This window comes from Lissotriton vulgaris, unplaced genomic scaffold, assembly GCF_964263255.1.
Source record: "Lissotriton vulgaris unplaced genomic scaffold, aLisVul1.2 SCAFFOLD_2347, whole genome shotgun sequence".
Lineage (NCBI taxonomy): Eukaryota > Metazoa > Chordata > Amphibia > Caudata > Salamandridae > Lissotriton > Lissotriton vulgaris.
The window spans coordinates 19,356-38,599 of record NW_028248842.1 but is presented as its reverse complement, the minus strand read 5'-3'; positions in this window follow the sequence as shown (position 1 = coordinate 38,599).

Genomic DNA, 19,244 nt, shown 5'->3' with positions numbered 1-19,244 from the left:
CCTTGCTTGCAGGGCGTATACAGAGCATTTGACTCCCTCTCTTCATCTCTGCACCCAAAGACATCATATGCGCAGTACCACACGGTTCATCCCTCAGCCCCACCCTGTTCAACATCTACATGAGCTCCTTGCAGATTTCATCTGATCCCCGGACTCAACATAATCACCTATGGAGACGACACTCAAATGATCCTCTCGCTCACTGAGGAGCCCTCCAACACCAAAACCAATCTCTGCAACACCACGACCAAAAAAGCCAAATGGATGAGAGACAACTGCCTCCAACTCAACTCTGACAAAACTGAAGTACTGATTTTCGGGAAGAACACCTCTGCGTGGGACCAAAGCTGGCTGGCCTGCAGAACGCTGAAACACACCCACACTGACCGACTATGCTCGCAACCTCTGCATCATGATCGGCAACTAACTGACCATGAAGAGACAAGTGAACGCAGTTGGCTTCTCCTGCTTCCACACACTTTGCATGCTCTGCAGAATATTCAGATGGATCTCAACCAATATGAGAAAGACTGTCACCAAGGCCCATGTCACCAGCCGCATCGATAATGCAATGCCCTCTACACCGGCATCTCCAGCCAGCTCCTCAGAAGACTCCAGACAATCCAGAACACCGCAGCCAGGTTCAATCTGGACCTTGCCAAGCGAACACACATCACCTGCCACCTGAGAGACCTCCACTGGCTCCCGATCCAGAAGAGATGCCAGTTCAGGATCCTCACGCATGCCTACAAAGCCCTCCATAGTCTGGGACCTGCCTACCTCAACCATCGACTGAACTTCCACCGGTAGACACCTGTGCTGTTCACTCAACCTCACACACATGCCCACATGCATCGCAGCCGCAGCATTGACTGCTCCTTCTCCAACATCACTGCCAAGACCAGGAACGACCTCCAGCTCCGCACAGCTCCCTCGCTGGCTGACTTCAGAAAGAGACTCAAGACCTGGCTCTTCGACAGAGACACAGCACCCAGATACCCCTAGGTGTGACCGTGTCACGCTTTACAAATGCAGATTGAGTGATTGTTTGCTTGATTGGTCTCTGTCTTTGAAGCACAGGAAATGTGACAATGTAAACACAAAGTGTAGAACCATGATTTTTCTATTTGGCTTCTGAACTTCAGCACGTTTATGGGGGTGGGGTGTGCTGCAGTAACAACCCCCCCCCCCCACACCTCAGCACCCCTACCTTTAGTGCCAATGCTTACGGAACACCAACTCCAGCAACTCAAAGGAACTCTTCAGCATCATCCAGCAACTCACCAAGCCCCACAGTGAAGGCACAGACGTCACCCCCTTCCAAGACTTCTGTAACTAGCTTGGCTCCTACTTCCACCTGAAAATCAAAGCCCTCTACGACAACTTCAGCGAATAGACTCCAGAAACCACCCTATCCCCCAGCAACGACAGCTGGCCCACCATCACCACATGGATCCCGATCACCACCGAAGACACCACCACACCCATGAAGAGCACCCATTCAGGAGCCTCCACGGACCCCTGCCTCCGCATATCTTCCACAGAGCCACCATAGCGTCCCAGCTACGATGCACCATCAATGCCACCTTCAAATCCGTCACTTTCCCCATAGACTGGAAATGCACGGAAGTCAAGCCCCTCCCCAAGAAATCCTCTGCAGACCCGACAGACCTGAAAAACTACCGACCCATATCCCTCCTTCCCTTCGCAGCCAAAGTCACTGTGAAGAACGTCAACGCCCAGCTGACAAACTTCATTGAAGAGAACTCCATCCTCTACTCCTCCCAATCCAGATTCCGCAGCAACCACAGCGACGAGACCGCCCTCCTCGCCGCCGCTGATGACATCCGCACACTCTTCGACCAAGGCCACACCGCAGCCCTCAGCCTACTCCACCTCTCCATAACCTTCGACACCGTCTCCCACCACACTCTCACAACCACACTCCTGGACGACGGCATACAGGGAACCGCTCTCGAGTGGCTCCATTCCTTCCTCAGCGGCAGAACCCAAAGAATCAGACTCCTGCCTTTCATCTCCGAACCCACAGTGATCAACTGTGGAGTACCACAAGGATCATTGTTCAGTCCCACGCTCTTCAACATCAAAATGGCAGCCCTCAACACCATTGTCAGACAGCATGGACTCAGCATTGTATCCTATTCCGATGACACCCAGCTCATCCTCTCCCTCACAAAGGACCCCGAAGCCCCCAGACTCAGCTTCTAAGAAGTAATGAAAGACCTCGCAGCTTGGATGAGCCGCAACTGTCTGAAACTCAACTCGGAGAAGACAGAAGTCCTAGTCCTCAGACCTGCCCCCTCTGCATGGGACAACTCCTGGTGGCCCTCCATACCCCCCCCCCCCACTCGCCTGCGGACCATTCCCGGAACCTCGGCATCATACTTGGCTCCTCCCTCACCATGACCCGACAGAGCAACGCTGCTGCCTCCACCTGCTTCAACATCCTCTGCATCTTCTGGAAGACCTTCAAGTGAATCCCTCCCCCCCCCCCCCCCCCTCCGAAGCCACAAAGACCGTCACCCACGCAAACATAGCAAGCAGACTGGACTATGGACACACCCTCTATGCTGGAATCAACAAATCCCTGCTATGCAAACTCCAAACTATCCAGAACACTGCAGCCAGACTCGTCCTCTGCATCCCACGGCATGAGCACAACACCAAACATGTGTGAGACTTCCACTGGCTCCCCGTCGACAAAAGAATAACCTTCAAGCTACTCACCCATACCTACAAATACCTTCACAACATCGGACCCAAATACCTCAACGAAAGAGTCTCCTTCCACGTACCCAAAAGGACCCTCCGCTCCTCCGACCTCACCCTAGCAGAAACCCTGCGCATCCGCAGAACCAGAGCAGGTGGAAGAGCCTTCTCCTACATCACAGCCAAAGCCTGGAATGAGCTCCCAGTCAACATCAGTGCTCCCTTACTCTGCACACTTTCAGGCTGAGCTTCAAGACCTGGCTCTTTGGCTGAACCGGAACTGTACCCCCCGTCCTGCCACCCCCCTCCCCAATAACGTTGAGATCCTCACTGGTGAGTAGCACACTTTAAACACCCTGATTGATCGATTGATTGATTGAATGTCATGAGAGGAAGTGTAAAACCGTGTGTAGTGAAACGGGTACAGGAGACAAAGAATACCGTGTTACGTCACATTGGTTGCTTGCACGCCCATTTTGCCTCTCTAGGGCAGATCAAAAGTGCTAAAGAGGAACCTTAGGAGCTGGAAGGAAACGGGGCCGGATGACATACTTGTCAACATTCTAGAAGAAGAAAGTGGGAGGTTTAAAAAAAAAATGTATTTCTTCCTTTGACTTCTATTGGAGCAGAGGCGATTTCAGCCGAGAGCCTCTGGCCTGAAACAGGTCTATCGACATGTATGGGATGAGACGGTAATGAGAATTTCATGTGACGTTTGTCTCTTTTATGAAGCTACATCAACCCAAGGCCTATTGAAAAAGCTAGGGGAGAAGCAAAGGACAGGGGGCAAAGATATAAGAAGTGTAAAAGAGATATGATGGTTTCTGTTATATTGCCTACCCAGTTCTCGACCGTTTCAGTGCATTGAGCGAGAATAAACTGAGGGCACTGGGTTTCCAGCAATCCAGAAACTTCCAAGTGACCCCCCAGATGAGTTTGCTCAAAAAGACTACCTCAGGGGCGTTCAGACCCCTGCGGCGCAGGGAGGGACGTCAATCCTTCAAGTGCCACAATCCCCTAAGAGGGGACCCATTCCACCCAAGGCCAATGAATATCAGTGAGATATGGGGGACTTCACATTCTGCAGGGTGTGGGGGGCGTCCTGCCACTCACCGCCTGACTCTGGGAACTGCCGGTTGCTTCTGTGAGCCCCTTCCCTGGCCCTGTGTGGTCTCTACGCCGCTCACAGTTCCTCAAAGACCCTGAAATAACAGCTTCAGAGCCAAGCTAAACGGCAGAGAATAATTGTGCGGATGGGAGAGAAGGCCTCATTTTATGTTCTGCGCGCGATCTCTGAGTAAAACCATGTTTTATATTGTGCTATAACAAGAGACTTTAAACCAGGTGGCAGATGCTGACTTTTTTTCTCTCTTAATTTTGCTGGCAACGAAACAAGCCAAAAAACTGACAGCCCACGGAAAGCTTTTAACGAGGAGAGTCCAAAATACCCAGTGAATTAGATGGGCGGGTATTGTGCGACTTTTGCATGGAGAGGAGGTGGGTTGTGTAAGTGGCTGTGATTGGCTGGGGGTGGAATGCACTTTAAATAGATGGTGCCTGCGTGCCTACGGCTAGTTGGGCCAATTTCTCTTGGAGAGATGTCAGCAGTAGTTTATAATTTACGTATATGGCGTCACCACGCAGCGCGTGGTGGGCAGTCGGAGGCGAGGATTCGGACTCCGGAGCGGACGGGGCCTTCACATAATGCAATCAGAGCCATTATTTGATTCGAAATGAAAATGCCAGAGTTTGCGCTCACCGAGCCACCGTTTCTGGATCTCTTTTCATTAGATTAATGAACTACTTGTCACTGATGGCGAAAGTGCTTCCTTGTGGCTGGATCCCTGGCAGTAGATTTAAGATTATTTTTTTCTGTCACAGAGGTTATTGTTGTTCTTGTACGTGGTCCAACTCGAAGCACAAAAACATAATAGAATTCAAAAACGCTCTTACTCTGTTTTTCATGGAAAAATTGCTGGTTGCTCTGAGCAACAGGCATTTCTTAGGCATTAGCGCACACTGCTGTAGGCTCTTTGCAAGATTGGAAAGTAGTCTTCGGGAAGGGAGGCTCATCAGTCTGGCACAGTTGTTAGCCTCTTGATCACTGGTTCTGGACGTAGCTCTGACCGAAAGTGAACAACAGCCATTCTCATTGGGCGGCTGGATGTTCGAAGATATGCAAATGAGATGGGGTTCTCAGACCAAACTACATATTTCCATAACCAGTGCTTAATTTGAAAATAAGTGCATAATACGTTTTTGGGCCCTCCTCAGGACACCACTGTGGCTTTCGGCACCCATTGCCCTTGGCAGTGCTACCACTGTCAGCCTCACCAGAACTTCTAACTGTCGCACTAATACAAGTGTGACAAATCAGGCCATTCCAAGCCCCCAAAGCTATAAGATTGGATTGGGCGGCAGACATTAGTCATTTAAAAACCTTTCGCTGCTAGGCCTCAAGCCCCATGCTAAGCCTTTTTTTGGCTAGTTAAGTAGTTTGCGCTTAGGCCTCCATAACTTTTTGTCCACATAAGCTATCTTCAACAATTTTTTATTTTTTAAACAATTTTTATTGATGCATGTCGTAGAGCAAGTTAATGAGATCAAAATTAACATGGCTTGTAGATACAATTCCATCTCGTCCAAACAATCATTTAATCTTCGACAATTTTGAGTTTTTTTTAAACATCCTAGGGATTCTACCACAGTTTTGGCATTTTTCAAAGATGTAGCTCATTTAAAAAAAAATGTGTGCTTTCAACCTACTTCCAGTTTTTGGTGCAAACCAGTGAGAAACCCATGGGTGATCCAGAAAAGCTATATAGTTCAGAAAAGTAGACAGAATTCTGAATTGATCAAGGGTTCATATGTGTAGATTCCCAAAGAATCTATGGGTCTCATAACGCTGTCAGAGGGACTGCCACCGACAGGCTGTAGGTGGCGGTCCCACTGACATCTATGCCATCAGTTCGACCGCTGGATTACGATTCCGGCGGTCGGAGCGAGTTAGGCAGGCGGAAGGACCGCCGCCTCCGATAGGCTCAAAGAGCCCATCGGGTTGGCAGTCGAATTCCTAATCTCTACAGTGGGGCAGTGCCTGGGCAGACAACGCCGGAGGGTTTAGGATATCCCTTTCCAACTGCCTGTTCATGGCGTTGGTCCCACGGCCATCAATAGGCAGCTGGAAAGGGAATTTGGGGGCCCATAGCAGGGTTTCCATCCTCCGTGGGCCTCCGCGATGGGGGTGGGGGCACATGTGGTGCCCCCAAAACATCCACGCACAGTGTGCCATGCACCACATGGTGCCTGGCACACAGTGAATGGATGTTTGCAAACATGCCCTTTCTGTTGCATCTTGTGCTGCAGCCTTTTTCCAGGCCGCAGCACAAGCTTCAATAGAAAAGGGCATGTTCAATAACACCTACATGATGATCGCAACGTAATATGTTGGGGGGAACTGCTGACTACTAGTCAGGCGGTTACTATTCTGCAACAATTGTGGTCAGATGCTCCTCTGACTGCCATCGTAATAAGACCCTAACTGTTGAAATAAAAAAATATTAAACAAGTAGGAAAAAACAGCCAATTGTGACAATGTTTTCATCTGTATCTTTTTGTCACAGTGACCAATTTACAAAAACAATGCACCATTATGTTTGCTAGATCCTTTGGGTTGTGGGGATTTATAGGAGTTGTAGGTTCTCCAAGAACCTGAGGTACCCAGAGCCAACAACTGAGCTGCACCGTACAATAGTTTTTCATTGTGTACTGCGTATAGACCAATTCATATGGTGAAATATGTAGAGTGAAAAATAGCTATCAAGGTAACCTATGTATTTCTGAAATGAGAATAAGATATGGAGATTATTAGGAGCAGTGGCTATTTGTAGATCTCTGAATTTGTGGCTACAAGCATAAGATTTAGAGGGTATTTTTCAAAATGTTCTCTTTCTTACACACAGCTTATATTTGTAAGGCTCAAATGCAGCAAAATCCTATTGGTAATAACAAATATCCTACTGTTCTATGCTCCTACATGTCTTGTGATAAAAATGGCTTGCTTGTACACGACGAAGACGATCGCAACACAGGGACTTAGCATGGTCCGCTGGTGATGTAATATTAACAAGTTCCATTAGAATGCAGTTGGCATTACCCAACGAGTGGAGTTGGAATGCTTCCATTTTCGCTGACTGCGGTACTTACTACACATGACTGTTAATTTGAGAGTATCGGAAGTTGGAGATAATATAACCGAACAAGTAAATCCAAGACTGGCACTGAGAAGCTTTTGGGACGATTTCCTTCCTCTGCCATCCTATACATCTCGCATGTTACGTTATGCTTTGCTGAGAACGTTGTTTTGAAGCCCTGAGAAAGTCACATCAGTGACAAAACACGTGTCGGCTGTTCTTTTTTTATCATCGAACACTGCTGCCTTAATTTGGACTGGAAAATCTGACTCCTTGTAACAACAAATGAAACAAATGTATCATGTCCTTAACTTAACTGAAAACACTGTTAAGAAAATGATTAACCAGAAATAGTTCTTTCTTTCTGTTGTTCTGTACCTGTGAAAAGAATTAAACAGATCTTTAATGAGGACCAAATGATGTCGCAAATAGATTTCATATGTAAATGTGCCGGCGTATATTTCTTATAAATATTTGGACACTAAGGTTTCTTCCTTTGTGCAATCACATCTTAGGTGGTAGGGTGTTTCATTACCCTGATGGCACCATTACTTCATGTATACTTGGTTTTTCTTTTACTAAATGCCCACTAAATAGCTCATCTTACGAGGTGCGACATTTTGTTCCACTACCACCCTGTGTTTGTTGTATATGATAAAAATGGTACCTCACTTGTGGCCTATTGTCTGCGACAGGAAATGGCCCAAAATGCACCTTGGATACATCACATTTTTTCACTTGAAATTGACCCGTTTTTTGCAAAGTGGATAGCTGTGGATTTTGGTCCCTAGCTCAGTCGGCGCCTAGCGTAAGCTAGCAAACCTGTGCATTTTTGAAAACTAGACACCTAGAGGAATCCAGGATGAGGTGACTTGCATGGCTCACAACAGGTTGTTTTACCCAGAATCCCTTGCAAACCTCATACTTTGACTGAAAAAACACATTTTTGTCACATTTCTGTGATGGAAAGTTCTGGAATCTGCGGGGAGCCACAAACTTCTTTCATCGAGCATTACCTCAAGTCTTCTCAGAAGAATACTGCCTCACATGTGTGGCTGGGTCTAGTGCACGCGACAGGCAAGCATCTAACCAATGCCAATGGGAGTCTCATGAAGTGACTCGCATTGACCCTGGTTTGATTTGTGCCTTTCGAGGTCACTCAAGTGGTAGCATTTTTATGACGACAAGAGGGGGAAATCTGTGTGGTAGGCATTTGCTCATTCCAAGAGTTTACATCAAGGAAATGCAAGGATAATGTGCCATGGTCGTTCCTTGCCCTGTTCCTCCTGCCACACTTTGGTGTTGTTTCTTGCCTCCATCTGTCCCACTCCCTCAAGGGTTGCTTCCCCTGTCTCTCCTGCCCCTTCTCGTGTTGTTGCTTGCCTCGTCATCCCACCTGCCCCATCCGCGTTGTTGCTTGTCCCATCCCACCTACCCCAGCAATGTTACTTGTCCTGACCCTCACGCCCTTCTCCCTCATTGTTGCTTGCTCCGTCTTGGAAAAAAAGCGCAGCCCATGTCGTAGTGCTTTTATAAATTTTCAGCCATACTGCTGTATATCATGGCTAAAAGGCATTCATAAGGATGATAGCAGTTGCTTAGGTGAGGCCTGTTGCTTTGCTAATGATCGTTTGTTATTCCCAGTTCCTTTGATTGTATTTGGCCAAAGCCCTTTGCACAATGTACTGCTTGCAATTGAAGTTCACCACTACTATGACAAAAGTGCCAATTGGCCTGAGGACAGTAAAACGTCCTGGCATATCAGAATGAACCCTTCCTATATGTTGTCTGTCCGTTCTGCACTGAATGACACCACCGAGTGTTGGTTTAGTATTAGTTGTCTGTTGGTCTCTGGTTTTTAGAAGCTAATAGATGTTTTATCATCACATTAGCAACAAGTATAGTCAAATAAAACAGTGGAAATGTTGATGATTCAACTTATCACTCTGCAAATCATTAGGGAAATTACACAGTCTACTTCGACAAACTACACACCAATCCCCTCGCAAATACTCCTAATTCAATCCATCGTCTTGGTTGACAGTGCGACTACAACATCATTAAAGTGCCACTACGAGCATGACTTCCTATTTTTCTCTCTGCTAGTATTCACAGACGAGACGGGGTTTACCCCTTGCTCTGTTTATTGTGGTGGGATCTTAGCTGTTCATTTCATCTTATCCGCATCTAATTTCTCTTCAGCCCGGGTTAGTGGAGGGAGAACATTTTGTTCTTTTAGCATCTCAAAGACTGTGTAAAGTGCTGCCGCCCTTTGGTGTTGTGCTAAGAGCTAGTTATTTGCTTAACATGTTTAGTGGTCACATATATGTTCTAACACCCTGACCATTATTTTGTAAGAATTAGGCCTTAAAGGGACAGTGGCTCAGTTTAAACATAGAGGTTAGTATTTAGTGAATTTCACTTGGGAGGAGCATGCCCCCCCCCCAATACTGGCAGCCACCATTCAGAAGTTGAAAGTAACCCCTAAGGAAAACTTTCACTTTGCAAATGCCTTACCACCCCCTTTCAGGAGTCGGTAACACTTCAATGGTCTACAACCACAGTTGCATTCACAAAAAGGTTTAATTCACTTTATAGCAAAATGCAAAGTAGAGGTGGATGCATAATACATGCCCCCTTTTTATTGCAAAAATTGATGGACAGAATGATGCAGAACAATGTCATACATTCACCCCAGTACGGAGATCTTGGCCTAAATTCATCGTTTTTTGCTCCCCATGCCATTCCAGTTTGAACCCAGCCATATGCAAACCAATCTTGACCCGGCTTCTTATGGGAACAATCCAGCCTGAACTGCCAGGCTAGGTACTCCCTGCACTGGAAACAAGCATCCTAGGACCAGTTTTGGAGTTTCACCCCTCATCAGCCGGGCCAGCTTGACTCCAGTGGCATGGAGAGCACTTTCTATTGCCATTTGTTATTGGTGACAAAGAGCACTTTACAAATTGAAAAGACATTTCTGTCTCGCAATATGCAACCAGGCTTATTCTGAATGTAAATTGAATTATCAGCATATGAAAGCCCTACCACATATGACAATATACTAAGCTCCTATTTTACCCTGTCTCCTCTCAATTCCTTATAAAACTCATGAGACTTTATATAATAAATATATTCCTTACCCTCAAATGTTAGTATCTGCGGGCCTTTGGGGCGATGAAAAGATACATAGCAGACGCTGCAGGTTCTCTTAAGACTGCTACCTTCCTTTATTGTCCTTCTAGACTTATGTTGGAGATCATGTGCATTTGCATGTTTTGCTTTCTTCACTTTTAACACATGGATACAATTTTCCTTTACATAGATTCCTACTTCTACCTCATGTAAAAAAATCCACTTACTTTGAACACATTCCAACATTTGTATCATTAAGGTTGAGTTCACAGATTGGGTGAGAAGTGTCATTGACATTGTTAATACTTTTGTTTACGGCTTTCTTCTGTTCAGCACATTCCCAGTGATCGCCTCCCGCCTGTTCCTTAGGACTACACCCATTCCCACTGTCTGGCTTTTCCTCTGTATCACATAGTTGCAAATGTTGGCAAACACTTTCAACCAACCAAAAGATGGGGTCAGTTTAAACACAGAGGTTGGTATTTAGTGAATTGCACTTGGGGGGCACCTGTCAAGTAGTGTGACCCGGCGGTGATACGCACCGAGATGTGGCGAGTGTATAATCAGAAATGTGCATTTTTCATTTTTTGCTTTCTTCCCTTTTTAACATTGGGAAACCGAATTTGTACTCAGGCCCACATCTGTATCACTAACGTAGAGTGCACACATTGGGTGAGAAGTGTCATTGACATTGTCTGTTAATACCTTTGTTTATGGCTTTCCCCATGTTCAGCACATTCACAGTGATCGCTCTCCACCTGTTCCTTAGGACTACATGCATTCCCAATGTCTGGCTTGTCCTATGGATCACACAGTTGCAAATGCCGGCAAACACTTTTGATCAGCCAAAAGAGGTGTGCGGTACTTGGTCTGTGATGGAAGGTTAGCCTCCTTAACTCTCCAGGTAGACATGGATAAGCAGTCAAGGCTGGTCACATAGGGCGCCTGAATACAACACAATTATCACCATTGTGATAAATGTATCAGTGCCATAAACTATAGGGCCTTAGACTACATACTATATATAGTGTGTGCAGTCTCTAAATAATTGTTCACATTGCCCCAAAACCAAAATACAGCGGCGGTGAGTTTCTCTCAGGCATAGGTGCTGGGTGGGCACCTGCTCTAGATTAAAAAGCAGCGAGGCAGGCAACATGCGGGGTGGGCACACGCCATAATAACAAACACAGGCACATCCATCACGCGGGTAGGCACCCGTATAAAATAAAGATAAGCGGGGTGGCTCCCGCAATTTCTGCAGCATCACGGGGGAATCCCTCGCCGGGGATTCCCTCTCCCCGTCAGGCAGCGCCGTGCTGCCCAGTCCACGCATTCCTCCTTCCTTGGGGAATTTTAAAACATTGCTCACCAGGCGCTAAGAGGCAGCCACAGTCCTGGGACAAGGGGAATGAAGCACATAGTCCCCAAAGTCTTTTAAATCAGGAAATAAAGCCACAAAGGTTTCAGGGCATAGCTGGGCCCAAGGAGGCAGCCCTCTTGGCAAGCCCTCCTGGGCCCCAGCAGCAGCATGTCCTGCAGCAATCGGGATCCAAGCAGAAAACATTTTACATGGGGTCACAGCCCCTTCTTCTACCACATTTTCCTTTGTCTACAAGGTGCAGGCAATAGGAGAACCAACTACAACTGGTTCGGGGAACTCCTGAGCACTTTGTTTTGCTCAGCTCCTCTCTCCCTTTCACTGGACCGGCTAGGGACATCAGACGCATCACAGGGGGTGGAGCCAGCATTGTAGAAGGAAGGCACATCCCCATTCAGGTCCCAGATGCCGCTCCTCCCTCCCATCTGCATGCAGATCTCCCTATTCACCACCGGGCAGACCCATCTTGGCTCCTGAAGCCAGCCACACCATCCAGCACCTGTAACTCACAAGCCAGACAGGCAATTCATATCACACTGCACACAGAAATGCCAACTTCTAAAACTGGCACTTCTCCACTAGTCACAATAAATATGCGCACACATTGCGCAGCATTTATTCTCTCGAGTTCGCACATACCAAACTCGTCCCTGCACTCCTCTCACATCAGGAACTACCAGGGACACACATATCCTCCATGCATTTCTATGGGAAAAAGTTTCGGGGTGGACCTGCCAAAAGGGCCAAGACCAACACCCTGGATACCAGAGCTCCCTCGAGATCATTAATATATAAATTAAACAGGAAGGGGGCCATAATACAGCCCTGCCTCACCCCTCTTTCAATGTTAAATTCCATAGAAACCCAGAGATCCTGTGCAGATCTAATGTTTGCCTTGGTATACCTATGCAGATCCCTTAGAAAGTCCACTATAGGGGCCTCCACCCCCTTGGCCCTCATGGACTGCCACTGTTTGACCCAATTTAAACAGTCAAAGTGGACGATAGTTCCATGAAGGCCATGTAGATCGTACCTGGGCGGGCTATCGGGTATCTGCCAAGGATCAGGTACAGGTTTAAACATTGGACCACCATAGACCTCCCCGCACAAAACCCATATTGGGTATCAGCGATGATATTATGCTCCTCTGCGCAAAGAGATAGTCTTTGCAAGAGTACCCCTTCCACCACCTTAGCTAGAGAGTCAATGAGAGAGATAGGCCGGTAGCAGTGCGTACTATTTCAGTCCCCCTTTTTGAACACTGGCACAATAGTAGAAATGCCCCATGATTCAGGGCTACTGTCCCTGGCCACTGCATTCAATACAGCCACCAGGATTGGAGCCCAGAAGGAAGGATCCAATTTATAGAGGTCCGGCGGGATTCTGTCCGGTCTGGGTGCCTTGTTACTGGTTAAGCCCGCAATTCCCGCCTCAACCTCTGGCAAGTCAAAGACCAAATGGTAAATATTTGTTGTCCGAGGTGACTGGACGTGGTGACCCGTAGAACCCTTAAACATGAGTTGAAAGTGGGCCACCCATTCCTCTTCCGTGATGTTGGAGCCTAGGATATTACTTGTATCTTCAGAGAACAGGGATCTGTTGACAATGCCCCAAAACCGTGTACCACTCCTTAGTGTGCTAGACTCTAGCACATGGGTACTCACAAACCTTCTCTTGGGGGCCATATTTACAGCGTGGTTTGTAACCGAGGGCTGCACCGTGGGGGCGAAGTCAGTGGGGGAGGGGGCAGGGCAAGAGCAACAAAAAAAACTGTGACCATGAGGTTGAACACAGGTCCCTGCAGCAGACACCTTCGTCCACTGAGCTACCAGACCCGGCATACACCCCTCTCTCTCTCTCCCTCTGTCTCCCTCCCTCTATCTCTCTCTCTCTGCCTCCCTCCCTCCATCCCTCTCTCTCCCTCTCTCCCTCCCCGGTCTCACTCTGTCTCACTCACTCTGACTGTCTCACTCCCTCTCCCTCTCCTCCCCTCTCCCTTCCCTCTCCTTTCCTCTCATTTCCCCCTCACCTTCCCTCTCCCTTCCCTCTCCTTTCCCCCTCCCCTTCCCTTCCCCCTATTCCCTCTCTCTCTCCCTCCCTCACTCCCCTTCCCTCTCTCCTTCCCTTACTCCCCTTCCCTCACTCCCCTTCCCTCACTCCCCTTCCCTCACTCCCCTTCCCTCACTCCGCTTCCCTCACTCCGCTTCCCTCACTCCTTCCCTCCCTTCCCTCACTCCCCTCTCTCCCTCCCTCCCCTTCCCTCCCTCCCTTTCCCTCACTCTCTTTCCCTTACTCCCTCACTCCCCTCACTGCCCTTCCCTTACTCCCTCACTCCCCTTCCCTCACCCCTCCCTCACCCCCTCCCTCACTCCCTCCCTCACTCCCCTTCCCTCACTCCCCTTCCATCACTCCCTCACTCCACTTCCCTCAATCCCTCCATCAGTCCGCTTCCCTCACCACTCCCCCGCCCCCCTCATTCCCTCCCCTTCCCTCACTCCCTTCACTCAATCCCCTTCCCTCACTCCCTCCCCTTCCCTCACTCCCTCCCCTTCACTCACTCCCCTTCCCTCACTCCCCTTCCCTCACTCCCTCCCCTTCCCTCCCTCCCCTTCCCTCACTCTCCTTCCCTTACTCCCTCACTCCCCTCACTGCCCTTCCCTTACTCCCTCACTCCCCTCCCCTCACCCCTTCCCTCACTCCCCTTCCCTCACTCCCTCCCTCACCCCCTTCCCTCACCCCTCCCTCACCCCTCCCTCACTCACTTCCCTCACTCCCCTTCCCTCACCCCTCCCTCACCCCCTCCCTCACTCCCTCCCTCACTCCCCTTCCCTCACTCCCCTTCCATCACTCCCTCACTCCACTTCCCTCAATCCCTCCCTCAGTCCCCTTCCCTCACCCCTCCCTCGCCCCCCTCATTCCCTCCCCTTCCCTCACTCCCTTCACTCAATCCCCTTCCCTCACTCCCTCCCCTTCCCTCACTCCCCTTCCCTCACTCCCTTCCCTTCCCTCACTCCCCTCCCCTCACTCCCTTCCCTCACTCCCCTTCCCTCACTCCCTGCCTCACTCCCTTCCCCCCTCCCTCCCTCCCTCCCCTTCCCTCACTCCCTCACTCCTTCACTCCTCCCCTTATCTCACTCCCTTCCCTCACTCCCTTCCCTCACTCCGTCTCCCTCTGTCGCCCTCCTCCCTCTGTCTGTCTCCCTTTCTCTGTCTGTCTCCCTTTCTCTGTCTCCATTTCTCGGTCTCCCTTTCCCTCCCTCTCCCTCTGTCTCAGTCTTCCCTCCCTTTCTCTCCCCCCTCTGTCTCTGTCCCTCTACCTCCCTCCGTTACCCTCTGTCATCTCACCCTTCCTGTGTGTCACCTGGCCTGAGACAGCTTCCCCAGCCTGCTTCCCCAGCGCGCAGAGAGTCACAGCCCCACCCGAGCACTTCACAGGTCTTTAAAAAGACCATTTGCATGTGAATAGGGCTTTGCTGTATTTCACCTCCTCTTAGCGCCCCTGCAGCTCCACTCTCCTCCCTGGAATTAATCACCCAGCCCTCACAGAGCAGCAGAGTGTTTGCAGACACTCTTTGAAAACACGGGTACGATGTCTCACGGTCCGCGGGCCGCCACAGAAGACTTGCCGGGCCGCTGCCGGCCAGCGGGCCGTACTAGGAGTACCCGTGCTCCAGCATCTCCCTCTATGCCACCTCCTTCAATGCTCTCTTGCGGGTAGCTAGGGCCTGCTTGTATCCTGTACGACAAGCCCCTATGTATGGGGGGTTTCTCGGGACAACTTTCAGGGCCTCCTTTAACTTACATGCTGCCTGCGAACAAGAAGAATCAAACCACCTTGGGTTTGAGTTAAATAAATACCTTGCAGGCTGGGGCCCTCAAAAGTTCCCCTGCTTTACGTTCGATGGAACTGAAAGCACTAAGAACATTCCTTGGCAAACTCTCCGGTTGAACACAGAGGGTGAGTTTGGCTACACATGGGTCTTTAACCTCCCTGTAAAAAACATCTGGGTCAATCTGGGACCATTTAAGATGGCGCCCACCGTCTGTAGGTCTCATGATTCCCTTTACCCTGCCCCTAGGTTTGCTGGATAGGAATACACCACAGAAATATACACAGAGAGGATTGTGATCACTGTAACCAATATCCTGGATGATACACCTCTGAAAAAGGGACTGAGAGGAGGAAGGGACGAAAATATGGTCTATCAAAGACCCAGCAACTCTCCCTTTGAAGGGGGGAATCAGGGTTTCACTGTTTGGAACAGAGAGGGACATCAGTGTCAGTAAGTTGAATTCATTGACTAGATTGTTTAATTCATTCCCCTGAATTGAATGTTCAAAATGAAACCCCCTCATTCTGTGGCATCCCATATCGGACATATTTGTGATCTTTGGGTCGCCACAGGGGTGGGTATTAAAATCTCCCAACACCATCAAGGGGTGTGAGCTGAGATCACGTAACTCCCTTAGATAGTGACGCAGCTGTATGATGTTACCTTCCCCCTTTTTACTATTTGGTGAGTTATACCCCTTCTTAAGTGTGATGGCCTGTAGGCCCTTGCCAGAAAGGGGGCAGGTTTGTACCTGGCAATCAACAGCCAGGGAGATATAAATAACCAAACCTCCTTTGGCTCTACCACTAGTTGAAGGGGCGGCAGGGACAAAATAACCTTTAAAGCCCTCCAAGAACAGGTTGCAGTCCACTGACCAGGTTTTTTGAAGCCAAATTACTAAGGATTGCCTAATAACCTGTTGCCATAAAGGATCCTGGAACTTATCTGCCAGGCCGGCTATATTCCAGGATATGACATTACTGTCCACCTCGGGGGGAGTGGGGGTATCCCCTCAGTTTGTGGTGAAGGAAGGGGAACCATTTGCAATATCTCTATCTCGGTCGTCGGTGTTGGGTGGGCCCTCAGTTGGTGCGTTGGCTCTGCTACTATCTTGTCAGAGATGTCCAGTCAATCGCGTTACTCCAACCCTGATAAACATAGAGAATCTATTGGCTAATGCTAGGGTAGGAGGCATGGCAGGAGCAAAGGGGGGCCCTCCTGGATGACTTGTACTGTACAATGGTTAAAGAAACCCATGGTTGTTGCCTACAAAGTTTTTATAAGGCCATCTAGCTTGAGCGGGTTCCCCATCCTTGTTTCCCGTTATGTACCCATGGGGTTCGGCTCTGTAGAAGAAACCCAGTGGAAGTGCCTGTATTATGGACCCATGGGTTGACTGACCAACACCTGACAGGATTCTTGCAGCTACAGATGCACTGTTAAAATTAACTATGACACAGTCGCCCCCTCCTGCTTTTTTCGAACTGCCTATCCATGCCATTCGACGTACCATAATGATACTGCGTTCCACCCCGGTACCCACTGGGGTATTAGTTGTTAACCAGTGGAGTACCTTGTTCTTTAGATTATTATAATCCTCATTCACATCTGGGCGAAGCGGCGGGACATTCCCCAAGACCACAACATAGGGTGAGGATTCTGGGGGAAGATGAATGGTAGTAAGGCTCTGGCAGTCCTCCCCTGGCAGCGCCACGGAGCCGTCCGACTGGCCTACGATAGTTTGAGGGTCCCGCCTGTATGAAGGAACTGCCAGAAACCTGCCAGGAGTCTGGCTGCCCCTTTGGCCGTCTGTTTCCCCGTGACCTGGCGGTGCCGTATGTCGCTGGGCGAACTGCTGGTCTTCATAAGAATTGGTAAGATTTTTAGATATGCCTTGCCCAGGATTGGCTACTGGATCTGATTCACTTGCATCCCTGTGATTTGTACAAATATCAGTTTGGTCCTCCCCTGCAAGACTTTTCTCGATTGCTGTCAGCCTCTCCAAAATAGGACTCAATTTGGTGTCCAACAAGGTAGTCATTATGTCTTCAAAAGCCTTGGTAACGGTCGTATCTAGGTTTGTGGCTACCGTTTTGGGCCCCAAAGATTTATTTGAAGACTTGGGGGCCAAGGTCAATTTTGATATTTTTCCTTTACCCCCAGTGGTTTGAAGTTTACATTTTGTACTCCCTTGGGCAGTAAGTTGACTAGGCTGGAAGAGCGGTTGGGTGGTCGTAGAATTCAATGTGTTTGTACTGTCCTTCCCTTGAGGTGGAGCAATACTACCTCTTTGATCAATCATAATAACTGGGGAGAGAGATCTGTGTGGGGTGGGGGAAGGCACTGGGGAGGAAACTTAATTTACAGGTGGTAAACCTTCAATGACAAAAGAGACTGTAGGCGACCCCTGGCAGCTGTCAGAACAGACAGATGACGATTCAACCAGGGGCAAACTGAATCTAAGTATAGGTGGATACAGATAATTAGAGGGTGATCTGGAAAGACGCCTATTCACAAGTTCAATTTCTTTGTCAATAACAGCGACTGCTCTCTGCAGGAAAGAGTCCATTGTCGTGACAGTGGAGAAAGAACTAGCCGCTGGTCTAGCCCCAGTGGTCCCCGTCTGAGCCGTTCTCCTCCCCATGATTTTGAGTGGTTTTAATAATACCAAGAATAAGTTAAAACAGATGCGAGCATAGGTGTATAAATAAAATAAAATTAACTAGCAAGTGTACAAGTAAAGCAAGAAGGATACTTCACTTGTGTTTGAATCTGGGTATGTGTCCAACGCTTAGTCCAGGAAACACTTCCTCCCTAACATAAGATTTTAAATGCCAATGCCTATATTAAGCGTCCCGAGAGTGTCTATATGGTAGGTGTTGATACAAACCTACCGCCTTTCGCAGGTACAAGGGCTCGATGACCACCTATCCGGATATCGGGTGCATATCAGCCGGTAACTTAAAAGATAGAAGCCAAGAGGGATGGCCCGGCCCGGCCTCTGCCGGTCTCTGCCGGGCTCAGACGTGCCCGCCCTTGGTCTGGCCTTCATCCGGGCTAAGTCCCGCGTCGCGGGTGGAGCGGCAGCGCTTTAAGTGCGGTGGCTCGCCTCCCCCTCACTCACGGTAGCTGGTGCAAGTAAGTTGCGCAGATCAGGTAACCCCTGGAACCGCTCCGCACAGGGCGCCTCAAAGAATGCAGGTAGCGGGCAGGAACCGCAAAAGTGGGCAGCAATGCAGGCAGCAGAAGATCAACACTCTGGTTCATAAACCTCCCATCAATATGGATCTTGTTTGTTCCGAGGCTGTAGCATCTACTTTCACAACTTGTTTTATACATCTTGGTAGCAAGCCAGCAATGTGGTGGACCAACACAACAAAGTAGGGTCAATGAAGAATGAAAGATAGCAAAAGATGCTGCGTTTATAGAGGTTCTTAGTTGGTGAAGTCGTCCTCTGGTCTCAGGTGAACGGTAGAGAGGGCTTAAAAGGGCTGCATTTCTGGACTCACTGGGCTGGTTTGGGCCTTCCATACTGGTAATATCAGCAGCAGGGCAGTGCAGGACAGCACAGCTTCAGCAGGGATCATTAGGGTTTTCCTGCCAGGAATAAAAGACTAGCCCACCAGGAACTTCCAGTATGCGACAGGGGGCTGCGTTGCAGAGAGGTGTAAAAAAGGGGCATGGCCTCTTTACACGTCTCTGCAAGGCAGCCCCCTGGCGCATACTGGAGGTTCCTGGTGGGCTACTTGGCCCCCAGGGACCCCCAGTATTCAATGGTAATTAGTTCCCCCTCTGCAAAAGCGCCAGGGGGCTGCCTTGCAGAGATGTGTAAAGAGGCCATGCCCCTTTTTACACCTCTCTGCAATGCAGCCCCCTGGCGCATACTGGAGGTTCCTGGTGGGCTAGTTGGCCCCCAGGGACCCCCAGTATTCAAGGGGAATTAGTTCCCCCTCTGCAAACGCGCCAGGGGGCTGC